The 15,635-nt window shown below is 40.6% G+C and overlaps 1 long non-coding RNA gene across 1 annotated transcript; it reads left to right on the plus strand.

The window, feature by feature from the left end:
• The first annotated feature begins 10,967 nt into the window (after positions 1 to 10,967).
• LOC142776839 (uncharacterized) lies at positions 10,968 to 15,352 on the plus strand. Its single transcript, XR_012887832.1, has 2 exons — positions 10,968 to 11,585; positions 15,184 to 15,352. It is a non-coding gene; the product is annotated as an uncharacterized LOC142776839 (long non-coding RNA).
• The last annotated feature ends 283 nt before the right edge of the window (positions 15,353 to 15,635 follow it).

Below are 15,635 nucleotides of genomic sequence, written 5' to 3' on the forward strand. Positions count from 1 at the left end.
CTTGATGTCATCTTGAGGAAGGGAGGGCATCTTTCCCGCGCGTATTACTTTGGACTTCAGCGCAGCGCCTCTCGACTTGCCGCGGCGTGCGCCCGGCTGCGACGATGGCGCGTTAGAGTCAGCAGTGCGTGTTTTGGCGCCAGCTCTTCTGGCCCCAGCGGACTGCCAACCTTTATCTTGAGTGAACTCTTCTTCTGAAATATCCTCTCCGTGCACTTCATACTCCACCGTGAGCAAATAATTTCGCGGACCGGGCCTCCGAAGGGCCGGCCGCAGGCGAGAACAAGCCCAGCAAAAGCGCGGTCTCCCGAGCCACTCGTTAGGGTTAAAGAGGGCACCGCTTCACAGGAAAAGAAATTGTTCCTAACTTGACAAAAACTCACTCACTGTGGTCAAATATGGTATCGGTAAGATCTTGATGACTTCTCGGAACCGATGCGAGCAACAATTCATGAACACTTGAAGAAAAAACTCTAGAAACACAGATTTAGTTGCGCGTCCACAGGAGCCGTACGAACGCAGCCTCCCATTCCGCGTATACTCTCCGGAGTCCCCAGGAAGTTAGAATACTCAAAACAAGCTTTCAAGCACTCAACCAGGGACTGTAAATTCATCGTTTATTTATTTCTAATTAGGTCATTACTAGAGCATGCCTCTGTGGTATGGTCACCATACACTGCATTTGACATAAGTAAACTTGGGGCCATAAAAAAAGGCAATAAGCTTCATTTTTCGCTGATATGTTCTCAATTTTTCTCCCGAATCTCACGCATGTGCTTTATCGTTAGATCCACTGGCTCGTTGATGCGCGTTTGAGTTTATCACAGTGCTGCATAAGATTGTGCTTGGCCACAGTTTCATTCAAACTCCTATTTTTTTCAGTCACTTTATTTGGCACGCAACCCGTCGATCACACCCATTTAATGTTGTTCCTTTTCAGCCACTTGTATATTATTTTGCATGTTCATTTTTTCCAAGCGTTGTCACCATTTAAAACAGCCTAGATGGTTTCTTGCGAGAAAAACCGCATAAACAGTTTGTGAAAGAATGCCAAACTACATATTAAAATGCTTTTATTATTCTTTGTTTGATTGTTGTTCAATTTACTAACTCATGTACCCGTTCCTGCTATGATTGTCTTTCGAGGCAGCTGTATTCGTAGCTAAATAAATAAGTAAGATTAGGTAGCAACCATTACATTGCTACTTTTCACAGACAATTGAAAGACTTCTTTGCTATTCCTTAGAGTTTAAACAAAAAAACAGACGAGCACTTTGCGCTAAATGGAAGAAAAAAGTAATCCAATTTGGTATTTAGGACGACTTAGTTTTCCTGACCAGATTCTCTTTCGGCACGCCATTTTTTCTAACTTCATCATGTGAGCTTCCATTCCGACAGAAGAAATTCGGTGCCTTTTCTGCTTGCCCGGAGCTCTGTTTCATTATTGCTTGGATTGGGGCTCCTAATTTTGATGTTTAATATCTGTAATTACATGTTTTTAAGGTATCTAAAGAATGGGTATGCATAAGGTATCATGTTCTTCAACATTTCCATAATTAAGTGCCCTGAAGGTAATTATTAAAAAATTAAGGAGCTTTTGACAACTGTTCATTTCACTGTAATTCTGTCTGCAGTAGATCTTTCACACTTCAACAAAGAAGTAACAGAGGCTTGGCAGTCATAATATTTTTTTGTATAGAATAAAAGGAAAATATCCTCATTTCATATGGGCTTTCAGTTCATTTCCTGCAAACTTGTGTTACTGGGTGTGAAATACCATGTATGTCCCTTGCAAGACGACATTTTGATGACAGTTTGGGTTGCCTTGCCATCAGAGAAAAATGCTCATAGCATTATTCTTGCCAAACTTGTTATGTATGCCCGGGACAGGTCTTTTAGTGCACAACCATGACATCAAAAAGTTTCCACCAACTGTAGTGACCTTCCGAGCTTGTGTTTTGACACAATTCATTGCATAAACTTCACTATGTTGGTAAAACGTATTGCAGATTTTTTACTTAAAATGCCTTTTAGATCCTTGTTAATTATTCTGTGCATTCTTCACTGCAAGCATGCGTAAACAGTGAATGACATTACACAGCTTACATCATAACACAATTCAGTGCCATGTACAGTTTGTAAACTGTGGGAGTGACTTCACTAATTGTCCTTTATTGACAAATTTCAGTTGCCACACTGCATGGAAAGGTGACAAGCCACAGCTCACCAACAAGAGACCAGCAAGAGTGAACCTGTTACATTCTGCAGTAAATCCTGCACAATGAACAGCACATGTGCCCATGCAGCATGTTGATGACGCGGTGTTTTCTTCTCTGAAGTCTTGCTTACCCTTGAACTTCATTAAGAACTTCAAACAACTTAATAATATATGCTTATTGTAAAAGAATTCCTTGTTCTAAAATAAACAGCTTGTTTTTCATTCTTGTAAATGTACTGTTGACAGGCAGTGACTGCGCTCTGTGCATTGTATGTAGTAATGAAGGCTTTAAAGGCACTTCTTTCCTATCATGTTGTTTTACAAGTAGTAGAGGTCGTTACTGTTATGTCTATTAATGCAATGCCGACTTGCATGTGCCGGAAGCGAAGCTGAACATAATGCAAAGTGTGCTAGCTATGACAAATTATTCATGACATTGTATGGCAATAATTATTTTATAGTACATTAGTAAAATATGAAATACCGTACCCTGACTGTGCAACATATGTCAAACAATAAGTACACCTCATTGATTATTTCCATTTCCTAGTGACACTCATTTTTCAGAAAGTGTGGATATAGACAACCCATTGGTGTGGTGTTGATGGTGTACGTGTTTACTTATGAATCTCACGCTAGTTCGAAGCATTTACTAGCTGACACTTTGGTCTTAAGTCAAGACAAAGCTTTTGAATGTTCTTCAATTCTTGCAAAATTTATACCAAAATAATTGGCGAGTATGGCCTTGCTTCTGAGCTATTGAAGTTAATCGTCCCTTAAAAAGAGCTTGTGATAGCCTCTGGGCTGCATATTAGTGATGGCTAAAGCTTTAGGACATGAGTTTACATGCAGCACGTCACCTGTTATACCACTACAAACCATTTATAGGCTTCTGGCACGGGGTTTTGGGATCACTGAAGAAATGATATTTTTCGGCCGGCATGGCTTGCAGAATGGGAAAGCCGAATTAAGAAGGCTCTCGTGTGGGAAAGACATTTCGAGAGTGACTGCAGCAAACGATCTCAGATTGCTGTAAGCGGTGTCAAAGTTAAAATGCAATGCGTACCGTTCTTATCTCCCAACAACATATTGCCCTGAAATCAAATCGAGTAAGGTCCTAGATAGCTATTTTATTTAAATTGATTCATTGTTTCACATTGACAAGCCTTCAATGTTGAAAGGAGGCCTGTACTCTGACACAATTTTCGCAATAGTGAGTAAGTCATAACTTCTTGAGTACCCCTTATCATGTACTCAGTAATGTGCCTTATTAAGGTTGCTTACTGAGGCCTTACTCGGTGCTCCGTTGAGTTAAAGTAGCACCAGGGCAACCTTTGTGTCTCCTTACCTCATTCCTTGCACCAAAAGGGGCTTCTCTGCAGTACTTTGTCTGCAACACTCTGTCCAGTTTGATATTTTTGATTAATTTTTTTTAAACTGTATAATGTAAAAGAGCTTGTTTTGCAGAAATTCCAGTGTCAGTTTCATTGTTTGTGAGCAAAAAATCATCATCTTGTCTATGACCGAAAAATCATGATGCAAATAAAGTAAATAATCAAAATTTTCTGGTCCGATTGAGGATAAAACCCAGGCCCTCCGTGTGGCGAAGTCGGTGTTGTACAACAGCGCCACGACATTTCTTAAAGCTTCCTTAGAAAAAAGACACTATATTAATGTCATGTAGTGGAAGGAGTCTTCTTAAAGCATCATATATTGTGTCGCGGAAGCGTAGAGTCACACGAAGCGTTAAAACATATGAACTGTGCAACGAGTGGGTGTTTTGAAGGCTCACCCATTACAAAGTGCTCAGGCATATTTAACCATCTTCAAAAGCAAAGTGAGCAGTTGCATAGATTCGAGCGTTGTCCGACCGACACGGGGAGGGGGGCTTCGTTGATTCGCAAAACGACTAATATGGTGTAGTTGGCACTTAAGAACTGTGCTTGTAGTAGGCATTTAAGGATACTTTAAAACAACCAATGTTACGTGCACACTGGCTGTGATGGAAGCACTGCTTCGATTGCCTTGAACTGCTTCAAAAGAGAAATGCTGCTGCAAAGTGCAGTATTTGTCAGTGACTGCTCTAAACCTGCCCTGACATGACGTTGGGTAAACTAAAAACATAAAGTTAAAGCGTATGACAGTCTACAAAGCCTAAATGAAAACAAAAACAAGCTGTATACTAGAATATTGGCAATGCTGCACATATTTGCATTTTCTATATATATCTGATGTAGTAGTATATTTGTACCTTAAGCAGACTCTTTTGGTGAAATAAGTGTGAGACTTCTTAGTCGTACTAGCTGATGCTGTGACAACTTAGACATGTGACTGATTACATTTAGCACGTTCATCAACTTTGACCTCATTTGTGTCACAAGGACAAGCATTTTAAATCTTAATTTATTCAGCTTATTTGATTTTCTAAAATTTCAATTCTGGTTTCTTTTGAAAAATATGAAAACAACACTTAGTGTTCAAAGACCATCTATCTGCCTAATTATGGTTTTTGCAACTTGCAGTGAATAATATGTGCAATTTGTTTAATAATGAATATTATATATAACAGGCTCAAATTATGCATATAACCTCCAGGAGTCGTTTGTAATATTTTGCTTTCTCTTCCGAAAACACCAATAACTGCTTCAGGCTTCATTTTTTTTCTGCTCCAAAAACACTCATGGCTGCTCCAAAGCAGCATTTCTCCTGCTCCAGAAATAAATAATGTCACTTTCATCACTGGCACAGTCATTCGTTTTCTTACAGCATAGCTAAGGTATGCACAGAGAACTAATGCTGGTGAGCAAATGAGAGGAAAATGCATGCAAGACGTGATTATGCTATTGTGTTCATCTTTTAAAGACGAAACTCAACCATTCTTCATATTTTTGTACTTCTGCACAAACTCTCTAATTATATACTCCTTTTTGTTGATGAAAAATTGCTTACGAGGCATGTTCTCAGAGATACAGCTGAACAGCTGTCAAAATTGTTTTTTGAGATGGTACAGTGCAGAGAGAACAGCCAAGATACACAGAGACAATGAAAATGAAACGCTTTCTGCATACTCATGCTTTACACCTCAAAGGGTTAAACATTATTTAATGAGAGACCGTATCAGTTTTGTGAATACATACAACTCTGTATTGGCATCATATACTACATCCTACCTTCACATGCTGGTATTGAAAAGCAAATGGCGATTCTTGTGTGCGAAAATCATTGTTGAAATGGCCACTTCACGTTCATAAAAGCTGTAGAAGCTCATGCCAGGGTCAAATGAAAAAGAACCACTTACCGTATTCTGCATGGTTCTCCACTTGTTATTTGAGCTGGCCATCACAAAAAATATGAGCAACTGTTTTAAAATAAATCAAATTCAGTGAAAACAGCTCTCAGTGGCACAAAATGAACTTCCATAAATAAGCCAGTAAGCACAGATAACCTAGGAATAGCTTAGATGCAGACATCTTTGACAAGAGAAACTAACAAGAAAGGAGACATGGGGAGAAAAAGATCTCACACTCCAATAACACTTATTTGTGCTTGCCTTATGAACCGTAATGTCATTCTTTGTTAATAGGGTGCAGATAGATGTGGCTTTGCTGGTAGGTGGGTAGCTGCTTTTTGAGAAGTACTACTTTTTCCATGACTGTTAAAAGAAGATAATCTTAAAGCGAATCGTAAAATACTCTTGTGTGTCAATTTATGAACCATTGCGGGAGCACATGCAGAATCAGCAAGATAGTCAAGCACACTCTTGTGACGGAACGTCGCAAAAGTGAAGGTCAAGGATTGAAGAAACACAGTAGTCAAATATTAGAGGTTCTCAATCAAGAAACAAACAGAACAAGACAAGCGACATTCCCATACCCGTTGTCCAATACACACAAAAATAAACTCGGGAAAAACTATTTTGGGATAACAAGGGAACAAGCATTTGCAGCTACGAGTGTTATGGGCTCTGTGCATCTTCTCTAGACTTGCAGATGTCAGTTGTAGGTGAGTAAAATACAGTGGCAGTTGCAGTGGTACACCCGTGAAATGGTGAAAGTTACCGGGCTGAACTGAACCTTATGAAGTGTCTCATGTCTGTGGAGGTGTGTCACCCATATTGAAGGTAAATGCATAATCTGATCTAATGATGGTACATTAAAAGTGAACACTTATTGCAATGGGCAAAAGTCTGTAAACAGTCTCATGGTCAAAGGAAAGCTCGTTTTTATAGGCACACCTTACCGACCACGAACTTTTCAAACAAAGTTTCAGGTACACTGCCACCACTGACAAACATATGTCCTTAACATGAATGAAAGCAACCTTGCTACTCAAAACAATAATTCTTCTCCATGAAGACGTGTTCTTGTTATTGTAGGTCCATGCGCTAGCAGTTCGGCATACCAGCAGCTGCAATTATTTTAGTTTACCAGCTGGCATCTAAGGACCTGCTCAGTTTTATAAATAGAACATTGACACTTCATTACAATGAGTGCACATGCCCTAGATATTTTGCATTACTATTTGGAAACTCAATCATAGGCACGGTGAGAATAGCTAAAGTCAGTGTCACACAGGCACTTTTGATAATGATCAGGGTCGACCTGGACTGCATTTCTTGATCACGACATACAATCATTGCTGCTACTTGGTTCAAACTAACCCGGATTGAGTTTGGCGCAGCATTCATTCAAATTGAGATCCGGGAGCTAGATCACCGTGCACAGATCGCAAATATTAGTGACCATGAATCAGCACACTAAACAGATCGAGCTGGATTGCAATAAAATTTGCCCTTATGACACTCGTACAACAATACTAAGTGAACCAAGTCAAAAAAATTTCTTCTGACGAATCGGACATTTTCAATTGAAACCAATTAGATGTTTCCAATTGTGTTTTTGGAAAATTATTAGGAAATTTGAATGGGTTCAATAAGTTATTTTATTAGGTTTTAATGGGTCTGATCAAACACAATCAATATCCAAGTGGGTTCACCAATTAGACTAGCAGGTGAACCCAGTTCACCCATTGGAAACAACATAAAGTTCCTGTTTGATTTATCAATTGTATTTGTTGATGGGTCTAACCAACTAAAACAATTGGTAGCATAAAAAACTAATCCAAACAGCTTGACCAATCAGGTTGATTGGTCAGACCGTTCTCGCCAATTGGAAATACCGTGTAGCTCTGAATTACGGGTCTGATCTGTTAATCTAACTGGACATGCAACAAAATTAAAAAAATTATGTTGTTGGATTGCATGAACTCAGCATTAGTGAAGGCTATCGTGAAATGAATTTCTCCAAGTATCTTATGTTCATCTCTAAGCATAACCTCACTCAAAATGCCAGTGATTTCAGCCTAGTTAGTTGTACTGGGCCCCAAGAACAATAGTATAATTTTGTAGCCTTGCGTAATGCGAACAGATGAAATGCATGAAGCACCTTTTATATCTTATTAAAACATAAAGATGTTTTATTTCAGGAGGAATCTTGCGATTGCAAACATAATTCTATGAACTATTTTCTTGTTTTATAGCTTTACTCATATCTGTGATTTCCAATTGAAACCAAATGGCAATCAATAAAGTCTAATTGGAATCAAATGGTGGAATTCCTTTTAGAACCATATCTGGTATGAAGTGCCCTTAGCCCATTCTCATTTATAAGTTTTACTATAAAAGTCGGTTACTCATTAGATCAACCTAAGCTCTGGGGCATTACTCTCGACTGGATATTGAGTATAATTATTGCCGATTGATTATGCATAATTTGTCTTAATCGGAACTGCCATATATAACGCACCCATTGGACCTATAACAACTTCCAATTGGCCCTATATATAAAAATGTCAAATCGAAGGCCTAATATCACATCGACATATATAATGCTATCCAAACATTTCGATCAGAGTAACAATCTTCCACTATGGATTGACTTGGAAATGCACAAGCATTTGGATTATTGAAAACTCTAATAGGGGGGTGAAATAATAAAGTTATACCAATTGTCATGACCATTTGAAACTATTAAGTCTAATTGGTATTTCCCATTGAAGTTCAATGTTCCAATTGGTTTTAGCCCATCCCTGTGAGGGCCAATTGGTATGACCAATTGGACCAAGTGACTTTTCTTTAGTGTATTGGAGGACCAATCAGAGAAGGGCTAATGGGCTAGCATTCCAATCGGACATGTCAGAGTATCCCATGAAAACCTATTGGATAAGAGGTCACACCAACTGGTGTCGATTGGATTTCCCAATCGGTGTTAATGGTTTTTATTGCGATAGCAATTATATGAACACTCTCGGCTAGATTTCGCTGCCGGCGTCGGCGTCACTCTTTGTATATTCGTGTATATCTATATATATAAAAACGCAAGAAAGAAAAAAAATTCGGAAGAAGGCTCTGGTGCGGAGGAGCGAACGTGGGACCTCCCCGTCGTGAATGAAAGCCATGATTTGTATGTAAATACATTTAAAACGGCAGGCTATTTATATCTACCACTTACCGCTGTTGTTGGGCATTTCTGGGGGGGGGGGGGGCTATCGTGTTTTCAGCATTGTCATCTCTCACGCGTACTCAAAGAAGAGAGGAAGATCTCTCGCGCGCCCTTATCTCCCGCTGAGGAGGATCATACGTCTTGGCGATTGCACTGGCACGATTCTGTTGTACTTACAGGACGCACAAAGGTCCCTGTAATTGTTGCACATTATCTGTTTTGAAAAGGGCGGGCTTTTCAGACAGAGCGAAGTAACAACTGATACTCTTATTCGCATTCATATGTACTCTAAAAAAATTTACACCCTAAAAGGTGTAAAACGGGTGTACGCATTAAAAGCACCCATATGAACACTCTTTACGCCCCATTTTTGAAATTTGAGGTGTTCGTAATTAAAACACTCTCAAAACACCCCATTTACACCCTTATATTTGGGGTGTAATGAGCAAGGTTACAAATAAATGAATGATATGTGGGGTTTAACGACCCAAAACCACCAGATGATTATGAGAGACGCTGTAGTGGAGGGCAGCGGAAATTTCGACCTCCTAGGGTTCTTTAACATGCACCCAAATCTGAGCACACGTGCCTACAAGGCTACAAATGCACGACATTTTCAGGCCGTTTTGCTTATACTGTTAATATACGTTAACCATCTTGATACCAGCAAGGCTCCCACTACTAGCTGCTTGCGAGTCTAGTAATGAATCGAAGCAGAAAGTAATGTGACCGAAACGCAGTTTTCATCAATAAAGCACGCAAACTACTATAAGATGGAAGATACATTAGGAGCGACGCTTGTTCAATAGAGTAAGGGTCCATTCTCCTGTACCTGTTTCTTTCATCTGTGTCATTTGCGTGATTAGTCAACACTCACAAAGTACACAGATTTACCTGCAAGCTAATGTTGCGCACATTGGTGTAGCCATGCATAGAACACTCCCCCCTCCCCTCCCCCCCCCCGTTCACCATAAGATCGAAGCTTTTAAAGCTGGAGATAAAACAACCACCACCTGCAAAAAAAAAAACAACAGCACAGTTGTTTAGCCATAACCACCACGTCATCAGGCCATCAGGTCCCTTAAAAACGAACATTGACTTCATGCATTTTTAGCAGGCACGTTTTATTTAATTACTGTAGCGAATGTTCATCTTGATGTGTCCTTAAGAGTGCATCATGGAAATTAGGAAGAGGACACTGACCATAAAGAAAAATGCAGAATAAGGACATTTCGGTGACCTTGACGCAGCCTTGCTCAAAATGACGGGAGCCTTGTGGACTAAATTGCGAACGAAGCTCTCCTCAGGGGAGCCGAAACGCATTCTCTAGTTCTCTCTCTCTCTCTTCGTTTTTCTTGTGGATCCCCTTCTTTTAATTTATGTAACTTCCCCAGCAGACGTAAACTTGACTTTGTAGGTAGTGAGAAAACAGCATTGACGAAACATTCTCAGCCGTGGTCTTGTTCCAAGGACTGCAAGCTAAGTACAAATGTATTGCCGCAACGTGAAGACAGAAGTAGTAATTAACAGGTTGAGAAAGTAGCAGCAGGTCAGTATTTTTATTTACTGCGTGCCAGAGCGTTCCTCTTCTTTCTTCTTATTGCTTGCTGCATAAAAGCGTGCAGATGCGCGTATGCGCTGTCGTCTTCGTCTTCCTAGCAGTACGCACGTGGCAATATGTTCTCATCGAATAGTGTGACGACCGATGCATGCAATGTTGCAATGTATTTACCGAAATGAAAGTGCTGATAAAATATCGCCTGCGTGACCTTGAATGTGCAGTCCCTAAAGACCCATAGAGCTAAGCAAAAAGCATCAGCTTAGCTTTTTCACCAAAATTCACTCCATTAGGTCAGTGAAGGTGCGCTAAACATTGCTCCTGAATATTACAAATGCGCGTTCTGACTAGTAGCTCGTGTTGGCCGCACTGCACCGTCACAAAGTTCACTTCGATTCAGATGCACTGTTAAAGAACGAGTATAACGCAACTGATCGCTGCCTCAAAAAAAAAAAAAAAAAAAAAACAGCACCCGCATTATCAGCAGAGGGCCGGAGCTAGCGTTAAACCGCATCTAGCCGGTCTGAGAGCGCCACAAGGCGCCATCAAGTCTCGTCGCCTAGACAACCTTGGCTGCCCGCCTTCCTCCGTGGCTGCCCGCTATTGCTGCGCGCCGGGCGCACAGCGCGGGAAAGGGGTCGACATCGTCTTACATGTCATTGCGTGCGCTGGCGATAAACCCTGTAGTGGTTCTTAAGAAAGAGAAAGGAAGAGAAAAGTGAGCCCCGTTATTGTCTGCTTCAGTGAGCGACACCGCCACAGGGCTCACAAGGGATGGGAGTGAGGAGGGATATAAAAGTTAAGAGTAAAGGTATAGAAAAGAGGAAGAAGAAGCAACAACTAACTGAGGGAATAGGAGAGACAGGAAAGATGGAAGCACGGTCACTGGAGTCCGAGGACGGGGTACACTTGCGAGAGATGTTGTCGGCGTCTGTAGATGGCGTAGAGCAGGTCCAGTAAGTCAGAGCTTCACTGCCGTCGAAGGTCGTCGGCGACAGGAGGTGACGTAGGGCCAGCCCAGTCGGCCAGAGCTACGATGACGCCGAAGGTCGCAAGCGCGCGGAACGCGCGGGCGCACAACCGGTCGGCACGAAATCCAGTGAGCGACTCGCGATAAACCCTCCCGTGTGTGTGCGTGTGGTGCGCGTGGCTTCTTGAGCGGTAGAGTTTATTAGTCGGTGTTTAGTTTGAAATGTGCCTGCGCTCTGTGCTCCACCAGTGTGTTCTGTCAGTGCTGATTATTGCGAAGGTGCACCATCCTGAAGACTGGACCTGTGGATTCATATTGTGGAGCACTCGAAGTGAAATAGTGAGTACCGCTCTCACGTTGTTCCGTTCAGCGCTTTGTTAACTGCGTGAGCACGAGAATAACGCCTTCAAACAATTTTGTTTTCAACTAGTTGATGACAAATCAGCATTTGTTTACTTAGCCAGAATATTTGTCCGAACTGTTTCACGGGGATGATGGCGAAGTGTGATTGTGGGCAAGTTTTTTTGTTTGTTTGTTTAGATTGTTTGGAGTACAAAGCAGAGTGAGCGTGCGCCGCTGAGGTTCAGCGAAAAAATTGAACAGATTTTTGTGGTTCCCTTTGTTGGCAGCCGTTTTTAACGGGACCCGCTCGTGCTGCACATCAATTTTCGTTTACTAATAATACATGTGTGGGGACGGCGCCTGTTAGCTGTAAGCATCAACCGTATGTAAGACGCATATGCTTGGGCATGTCGGTAGTTCATTTACTTTCTTTTTTTTTTACTGCACAAAAAGACGGAGAACGGAAAACAAGGGCGTGGTGTCCATGTAGTTCTTTTCGGTTCTTTTTCGTTTTGTGTGGTAACACTACCGTCATAACTCGGGTTTATGCATCGGGTGACAACACAGCATATTGTTTCGCGTTAGGTGCACCTCGCGAAGTTTGCCTACTTGCTAATACATTCAATTTCGTTAAATTTGTCTTCACCGGTATTTTCGTTCACCCGCAACCTAGCGTGACACTGCCGACAGCCGTGCCTATCTAGCGGATCGAGCACTGAAGCTTGACTTTTGTTTGAACAGAGCTTTAGTCTGTGTGTGTGGTCAAATGGCCTACTTGAACAGCGCAAACGCTTGTTTGAACGTAACTGCTAACGTTCGAGCACATTTTATTCAGATTGTTTCCATCATGTGTAACTTTCAAAATATTCTTGTTATTCAGAGTTTTATTGCCATCGCCTCGCCTTGGCGTTTAACTTCGCTAAGTACTTCAGATGTTAAATGTATTTTCGCTATTTGAAGCGTATTATTAGTTTTTTTGTTGCACAAAACACTTTATTATTATACATACTGCACGGTATCTAAGCATGTTGCAGCCAAAATGTAAAACTGTGCCCGGATTTTTATCGGAGAACACAACACGCACAGTCACTGAACAGCCTACGCTGCATTGGAAAGGAGTTATGCTTTCTTAGCCTGCCAGCGTGATTGAAACTAATGGCCCTAATTTAGCAGTATGCAATGGTCAATCAGTGAAAGTAACAGGGTCACTTTATTCCAAATTTCCCAGCCAATTTACGGCTATGGCAAATGTGTTTGAAAAAAAAATCGTGCTGATTTAATGCACTGAAAACAGTGAACTGCTTGAATATTTCGGAGAAAAAAAGTTTTTGGTCACGTGGTTGCCTTTTAAACTTTCCAGAATGTTGTTTGAGTGTTTTCTGTGAAAAAAAATATTTTACAAGTACCGCTCCTTTTTTTATACCAAGTTTGGTACATGTTAAGTAAAGAGGCTTATGTAAGGTGTATGAAACTCATTCATATTAATACAAATTTTCGGCCACACACGTCTGCAAGAATTTAGCCAAAATGTGTTATGTTTGCATTTTTTTATTGCGATACTGCACGTTGTATGAATATCTGAGCTGTTTCACAGCTCAGATATTCATACTTCACAGAAAAGATCATTTATGCTTCTTGCTTCACAGAAAAGATCATTTTATGAAAAATTATTTTTAGACATATTAAGCTGTTAACCTCTACGAGAAAGGTCACTCATTTCACTGAATTGTCATTTTTATCCGTATTGAGACGCAATTTGCACCATGTGGTGTTCCAAATAAAAATCACCTTTTACCTAAATTGAAAGCAAATAAACAGTTCTTTGTATGTGACAAGTTTCATCATAACAATTTCTCTTTCAAGGAATAAGATAATTTTTGAATTTTCCCAGCAACGGCAATGGGGAACTGTGAGGCGTCGGCTGCCGTATGACCAAATGGCAAATGGGGAACTTGGAACTTCCGAAATCATTTAGGGGCAAAGCTCTTCAGGCCGTGGGTCGTTCCCTCCTCTGTAATCGTACTAGTATTATGTAGCCACTTTATGAGTTGCACAATAGATAGCGTTAGTGGTTTTCACAGCATATATACGGACAAAATGATGATTGGTGGGGCGAATTGTTCGTCCGTGCATTTGCGCTTTCGTCCGTTCGTCTGTGCATCCATCCGTCCGGGCTTCCATGTGTCGGTCTGTCCGTGAGTCCATCCGTCTTTCTGTCCGTCCATACTTGCGTCAGACTGTCTGTTCATCCGTTTGTGCGTCCGGATGGATGAACGCTACGCCCCACTCATCATCTTTCACTCCGTGGATAAGCTGTGATCTTTTTCTCAAAACATAAGTTGCTGTGACAAAATTTGGCACATGAAAGGAACTGTTTATTTGCTTTCGATTTAGGTACAGTCTATTTTATTTCAACCACCACATGGTGCAAGTTGCGTCTCATTATAGACAAAACAACTATTTTGTGAAATTCGCGATTTTTTCTCTTAAAGTTTGACAGCTTGAGAGGTCTAAAATATTTTTTCCTCCAAATATACTTTATGAGGATTAAGTATTCACTCCTCAGATATTAATTCAAAGTGCAGTATTGATATAGAAAAATGGAGATATAACATATTTCGGCTAAATCATTTGAGGCGTATGTGACCGAAAAATGGTAATAGTAATTACTGAGCTTCAAACACTTTACGCAAGCCCTTCACTTAACTTGTAGACCAAATTTGGCACGGAAGAAGAAGAGGTACTTATGAAATAATGTTTTTTCACAAACATCCAGATGAGATTCCGGAAAGTTCAGGAGGGAGCCACGCGACCAAAAAATTATTTGTCTGCGAAATATTCTAGCAGTTACCTTTTTAATGCAGTAAAAACAGCGCGATTTTTTTCGAATACATTTGAGATGGTCGCCAAAATGGCTGGGACGTCTGACTTGGAATGAGCCAATAGCCAATCCTTCCATTATATAATCGTGTCAATGTGAGCCAGTTCAAAAATACTAGTATCATTCGAATTTTAATACGTAACTGCGCAGTACTTAATTTTAAGAGTTACAGCACTGAATATTTCTCAATGCGCATACCGTCATGCATGCTCAGTGGCATTGTGCTTTTGTGCAATGCAGATAAAATATGTATATGTTGTTGCGCGTCGTATTGTATTCCTTTTAATAAACTAATCGAATGAGTACCATAAGGTAGGTCTACAGAAATACACATGCCGCTGTGTTGATGCATACTTAAGCATAGAACTTGACATTCACTTAGATTGGTAGATGCATACAGCTAATTAAACATTATCAACTTGAAACTGTGCTTTTTATTTGCCTGCGCGAGCAAGCTAAAAGGGTAAAGTAAGGTTCAAATCTACGGCACGATAGGTATAATGATTCTGCCACAGCGCGCTTTTTGTGGCGTTTATTGCTCAGCAAACCTTTTCTAGCATTTCTTACTGCAGTGGAGCCCGATGCCACTGAATATGCTTGCTATGCACTCAATTTATACTTACACATAAGAAAGCCGTTTGTTATGCAGGGTGCATACTGTATGTTACACTCTTTGTGAAATTCCGGTCATTGTTCCTTGTGTATTTATTTTAGGTTTCCGGGATTGAATTTCCTGTACAGAAAGAACAGCTTGGCCCTACTTCTCTCGAAGGCACCAGTCATCTCAACAGCTGAAGATGATTGGGCAAGCAGCAGTGACGAGTGGTTTTGCAGTTAGAAGTACCAACACTGACAATACATTAATACAACCCCAGTTGCACTACCTTGTTGAATACTTTCTTTTTAATGTTGAAATTTATACTGCGAGATGTAATAGGTTGTAAATGTGACTCCAGAAACTTGTTTACTCTTTATACGTGTTTTTTTTTCTATTGTATAGGTGTCAATCAAACGCCAATCGTCTCAGTCGTTCGCCCGACTAGCGCAAATGTTTTGAAAGTTGTGGAGATTTGTTGTATTGAAAACGATGAATTTTTAGTATAGAGAGAAAGAAACTTGGTCCCGTGACATATTTCGAAATTTTGCAGAATGCCATCAGAGCCCTG

Source organism: Rhipicephalus microplus, chromosome X (assembly GCF_043290135.1).
Source record: "Rhipicephalus microplus isolate Deutch F79 chromosome X, USDA_Rmic, whole genome shotgun sequence".
Lineage (NCBI taxonomy): Eukaryota > Metazoa > Arthropoda > Arachnida > Ixodida > Ixodidae > Rhipicephalus > Rhipicephalus microplus.